The sequence below is a fragment of the Diadema antillarum genome, unplaced genomic scaffold (genome assembly GCF_040938485.1).
Source record: "Diadema antillarum isolate AM-2024a unplaced genomic scaffold, OU_Dant_1.0 scf00000008, whole genome shotgun sequence".
Lineage (NCBI taxonomy): Eukaryota > Metazoa > Echinodermata > Echinoidea > Diadematoida > Diadematidae > Diadema > Diadema antillarum.
Window position 1 is genome coordinate 2215270 of NW_027270897.1, and position 6000 is coordinate 2221269.

Here is a 6000-nt window from a genome sequence, read left to right on the forward strand (position 1 = left end):
CTGAGAAGTCACATGACGTGCACACAAGACCTGTTCTTCTTCGACATTGACAGAGCAGTGATACTCTTTTTGTGAGACAATGAAAAACCTCTTATGAAATATGAAAGAACATGTAATTCCATTAAAGAGGAATTCAAAGTTTTACAACAATTGGTTTTGAAATGGCTGAGATAGCCAACACAAGGCAATACTGATAAAAGTTGGGACCCGCCTTTTATTATAGTCTTGCTTTGTGTTATTTTGCATTTTTTTATAATCATCTTTTTTATAATTCAGCCATTTCTAAACCGATTTTTATCTAATGAACTTGTTAAGGATGCAAGATTTGTACAATTCAGATTCGGATTCATCATCCTCGAAATAGGACAAAAGTGTTAAAATACCTATAACATTGGTTTATGGCTTCAGTCTGGCACCCGGAAGGCTGCTATGGCCTACATTGATTATTATACGACGAGACTTCGTCATCATCTTGAAGTATAGGTCCTATCTACCCCAACCGTATCAGAGCGACAAAAATATTCATTACCATATATTCTTATCTATGTTTTTTAGTTATTGCCCTTCTGTTAGATATTGATGTGATAAAGTTAAAGGCGCAAATATTCAAATGTGAATGCATGGCGCTCCTGTTAAATTCAGCAACAACAATATGTATAGGCAAAGAAGAACTTGAAGAGAGAGAAATGGAGAGACATGGATTGATAGATAGATAGATAGAGAGAGAACGCTTTGTAAACTTTTTAAGAGTCGAGAGTAGTTTCACCAGCTCAAGGGTTTTGTTGATCACAACATACAGTTACAGATGTCGTGATCAAGGCATTCATCTAGTCAAACACATTGTATTTTATTGAGTCATTCATTTAAGTGGTGTTTACATCTCTTTAATGGGGATTGCTAGACGTTCTTTGTAGCCAATGATACTGTCAGAAAGTATAAGTACCATGCTAATGTTACGTGGGAGAGCCAATACTCTTAGGCCCGAGGAGTCAGCACAGTACAGGAAGAAGAAGAATGGTCATAGAAATAGAAACAGTTTAACAATAGTACATTTTCACAAAAGCTAGCGTGGGCATTGTTTTCTTGTATTACTGAAACGAATGATTGACACTTTTTAATGGCTGCATGCTGTAAATCCTCCTGTTTCGCTTCCTTTTGTGAGATCAATATGATTCTTTTCTGCTCGAACCCCCCCCCCCCCCCCCCTTACGGGTGTGACCGTAGACGATGCGTAGTTTCATCATGAACACTCTTGCTCTTGTGTCCAGCATCAACAATGGGCTCAGAGTAATCAGCAGAAATCATCGTTCATTTCTATTCCATATTGCATGAAGGGATTCGCTTGGAATATTACACCGACTTTCGGACTTTCGTAGCGTACTGGCCTTTCGGAGCGATTTGCAGTGCCTGTGTTATAGTTCCTCCTGTTTTCGCGATGGAAGAAACAATGATATTCCTAGTATGGTTTTCTGCTTGTTTTATGTTTTGCAATCCTTCTATGAAGTCCTCAGCATTGGAAACTAATACATGTATGTACCTTTCAATGTTCTTCCCATCATTGACATATCTCACACATTTCTCTCTTTCTCAGGTTTTGTATCATGTCCGTGTTTACACGAGAAAGAAATGTTATATCAGATATGCTTGAACCTCTGTTCTAATAATTCCCACAAGTAATTATGTTCTAATAACTTAACCTTTGCTATTCTTATCTGCTACGCTTGTGAAAGAAAAACAATAACTACTGGGTGGCTATTATCTCCAGAAAAAAGAATGCGTTCAAAGAAATTGGTAAGAAATAGTACATGAACTGGGGCTTGAAATCATGTCACTATTCTGACATCAGCTCGAATACTAAAGGAATGTTTAATTGTTCCTTTAATTACTTTTCTCATAATTCATTAATTTACATGCACCCTTTGTGGTCCTTATCATCACACAGATTTCACTCTAAATTGTTCGGGGATTCCATTAGAGCAGGAGATATGGTGTAACCGAACCTGCGTTGACAACCGTGATAGTTGGGTTCTGCAGGCACCCCGTGGAAGAAGAATCCTCTATACCCTCAATTCCATCAACAATGATGTGGTGGGATTCGAAAGACTTGATGAAATAGCGAACAAGACCTCTCGGAATCTGATAGAGAAAGACTCAGAGTATTCTCCCTTTTTATCGCTCACTCATGAGACGAAGCTACGGTTATGGTATATATATCTACCCCGTGAAGTTCAACATGAACGTTAAGTGTTACGAAGGTAAGTGTAGGCTACACTTTTATCAGCATGGATACCGACTTCAACACTGGTTTTCCCATTCGTTCTTCGGAACCTGATGTTTCCATTTTCATGACAGGATATAAAATTTATGAATGAGCTGACACTAATTGCAAAAAAAAGTAACAAAAAACCCATGTGATTTCAAAAAGGCTGACATCTTGTTTTTAATAGAGTGAAACATGAAGACATACAGCAAGGACGTACTCTGCTGATACACATTTCTAATTATGTAAGGCATTCTACCTGTTTAACAATAGATTCAAGTCTTATACCGACCGTATCAAAAAGACACGATGAGACAGTGACATATAAACATGGATGTAAAATGAAAGTACAAATTGTGCGTCGCATGAAAATGGCATTTTATGCAATAATTCAGAGATTGACAACTCTTTTTCAATGGATTGTTATGACTCAGGGGAATGAAGCACCAATTCTTAATCTCTTTTAAGGGTCCCGGTCTGGGTCCCATGGCGGTAGCGATAATGTATGTTTTTGCAAGGTGTCTTGTCCTTGTCCTTTGCAGGGGACGTAAGGTCTCTCTCTTCCCGTGGTTGCTTGGCTTTTGATATATAGTTAAAATTCTTCCATGGTGACTGCTTTAAAGAATCTACTCTCAAGCCCAACCCCAAAGTTCCAAAACAAAGTGCACTTAAAGAGAGTAAAAAATATTGCATAACTACACATTGCAGGGTATGACACACAAAATAGTCTAGGTACACCACTATAAAGCAAATATACGAAAGTGTTGTACGTTACTTATAAAAAAACCCCGAAAAGATTACTGGTTTGTCCTCCACTGGTACGAAATGAAATTGGCAACAGTGATTTGTCCTTGAAGATACTCGATGGCAATTGCAATGCGGAGTGTCCGACAAATTTGACATTTTATTTATTGTTTCTGTATACTTCGTAGGTAGATATCCTGGCCATTATTCTTGAAAAAACCCCAAACCCCAAACTGCAAAGCAGGAAAGAGTTTTATTAATGTCGCTGTGCCATTGTCCATGAGTGTTGTTGTGAAAATCACTTCACAAAATAGCACTTTTTTCCATATTCGTACCTGTCATAATGTATTATTGTACTGTATATTGTATTCAATTTGGTGTAAATGTTTATTTTAATACCGGATAAACAGAAAGCCATCAAGTACTGAATATTAGTTAATAGATTGATACGTCGACATTCACTAATGGTATCTAGAGTATAGTAAGTGTATTTATTGATCCGTACGTCACGTATGAGTTGCATTCATGAATTCTATGGATGACTCACGAAAGTTTTTTTTTTTTCAATTTTTCATACTTTCCCCAGTGTGGGGAAGAAAGTTAAATCAGGGTGCTATCTACATTAAATAAAAAAAAAAAACAAACAACACACACACACAAAACAGAAAAACAGAAACAAAAATAAATTATGAATGGCATTGCTTCTGTTCCTATTGAGAAACTGTTAAGGGGGAAATCATAGTGTATAACTCGAAGAAGGATTTAAACCATACATTTGTTAATCGTCTCCACCTCAAATGAGCTACGACGTGAATGATTGCTGTTTTATTATGAGTTACCCAAAATAAAGCTTCGAACATCAGTCATTAATTTTAAAGGTATACCATCGGTAAAGCTGGTAGACGGACCCTCTCCCCTTGAAGGCCTGGTGGTTATCAAATCAGACAAACACGTCTGCTTTGATGGAATTACCCCCAAAGCTGCTGAATTGGTCTGCGAAGAGCTCGGCTTCCCGACGGCAAAGGGGTATACCGGTCAGAGTTTGGCCTCAGCAACACGAAACCAGACTCAAATGTTGTCATGTTCTAAAGGTAACTGAACTGCAGAAATATTATGCATGCAGATCAGAACTTGTGAATGCATAATTATGTATACTATCCCAGGTGAAATAGCATGTGTCTCATCAAATAAACTTGATCGCTGGAAAGCACACTTTGCGTCCAAAATATAAAGTCTGCAAGATATTCCGAAAATATAAAAATCATAAACTGAAGCTAATGAGGTAGGCATTTTGTCGTTGCCATGAATTGTTCTCTAAACGTGCAAAACCTTTAATATCACGATATTACAAAAGTCATTATCTCCCTTCTTTTTAAAACTATACTGCAGATTTTCTTGCTGTAGACGTACATAACAAAGAACAATTACACTTACAAATGACAATATTATATCACAGATCTTAATGGTATAGATGAAGCACTCAAAAGTTTATTATAATAAGATTCGTTTTCTCTGTACACACGAACTCTTCAGTGCCAATATGCGTTCATTACTGATACATGTATTTTTGTTATGTTTTGTTACTGTGCAACTTTTTTTTCTTTTTACATGAATATCCACTACACATGAGAGCTGTTGTCTACATGTATCAATCTTTTATGAGAAGTGCGGCATTAAAACTTTATCCATTTCGTGAATTTTTTTTTACAATATCAATGCACAGATTCGCTGCGTCTAATGGACTGCTTAATGCCAACTACCGAGTGTTCTTCAAACAGGATTGTTAGACTCCAGTGCCGAGGTAAGAGATGCAAAATGTCATATGAAAAAATATGTATTTTCGTTATCATTTATATTGTGCGCCAGCATATTGATATCTTTATCATAGGCTTTTATGTGACTCTACGTCGCACGGAAACATTGGAATAGTGTGTTGATGTATGCGAACATAGTTGTGCATGATGGAATGAAATTTGACCTTGTTAAGAGCCATAAATTCCGCTGTCACACACACACACACACACACACACACATGTATGTATGTATGCGTTTAATTTCTGTTTTCAGGCTCTACAGATGTAAATAATTGATCTGTATTTAAACAGAAACACTTGTCAAACTGTCATTTCAGGGATGATTTGTGACTAGCTGTTGTTAAAATATATTTGGCATAATGCATACTTCAAAGTATCCGGTATTGGAAGGTTGAAATAATCATTATTCTGTCACTGCATAGAACCTGGATTTCTTGGTTGCTACAAAGACAACCAACTAAACTTTCAAACAGTATTTAACACCGGATTTGGCTTTGATTCGGACGGCGAGTGCATGTCTACCTGTAGAAGACAGCCCGAAAGCAGTGGCGTTGCTGTCGTGCATCAAAGGTCGTGCATTTGTTTTCAGTCCGAAACGTATGCGCAGATCATTTCTGGCGGAAACTTTTCTCGCAATTGGACATGCCCACTTGCGACACAGTCTGAATACAACCGACATCGTTCATTTAACCGTGAGTATTGGAGGCAAAGATCGCTTGACATCAGAGAATAAAATAAAATGTTGCAAGCACCAGTGATTATAATGACAACAGTACTATTGTCAGTGACATACCTGTAATTCTCAAGATATGCTTTGTCAGGTTCACACTTTGGTAAGAAAAATTAGATTCATAATACATATTTACTATTATTTATTTCATACAATCAATTTTCTATGAATACGTTTACGTTCTATGAAAGTTAGCTAGTCAATGGATTTGGTAGATGAGCAGGTATTATGAACCTTATCAGAAGAGATACAAAAGTGAATCTGTTTAAATGTAATCATAGTATCTTTCTTCATAATGATTTATCCATGGAACATATGGCAATGATATGATTATTTCAAGTTTTTCCTCATGGCTCACCCGAATTCCCTATACATATCTCCTTTATTGAAAGTCTCTGTCGGATTTTGTGATCATCCTGGGATTGTGTCCAGTGGAAGTTGGGACTCAGATA

General features: G+C 37.0%; 1 long non-coding RNA gene across 1 annotated transcript; it reads left to right on the plus strand.

The window, feature by feature from the left end:
* The first annotated feature begins 3871 nt into the window (after window positions 1–3871).
* Window positions 3872–5517, plus strand: LOC139717872 (uncharacterized). The gene is made up of 3 exons (XR_011710009.1): window positions 3872–4095; window positions 4728–4805; window positions 5241–5517. It is a non-coding gene; the product is annotated as an uncharacterized lncRNA (long non-coding RNA).
* Window positions 5518–6000: the final 483 nt, after the last annotated feature.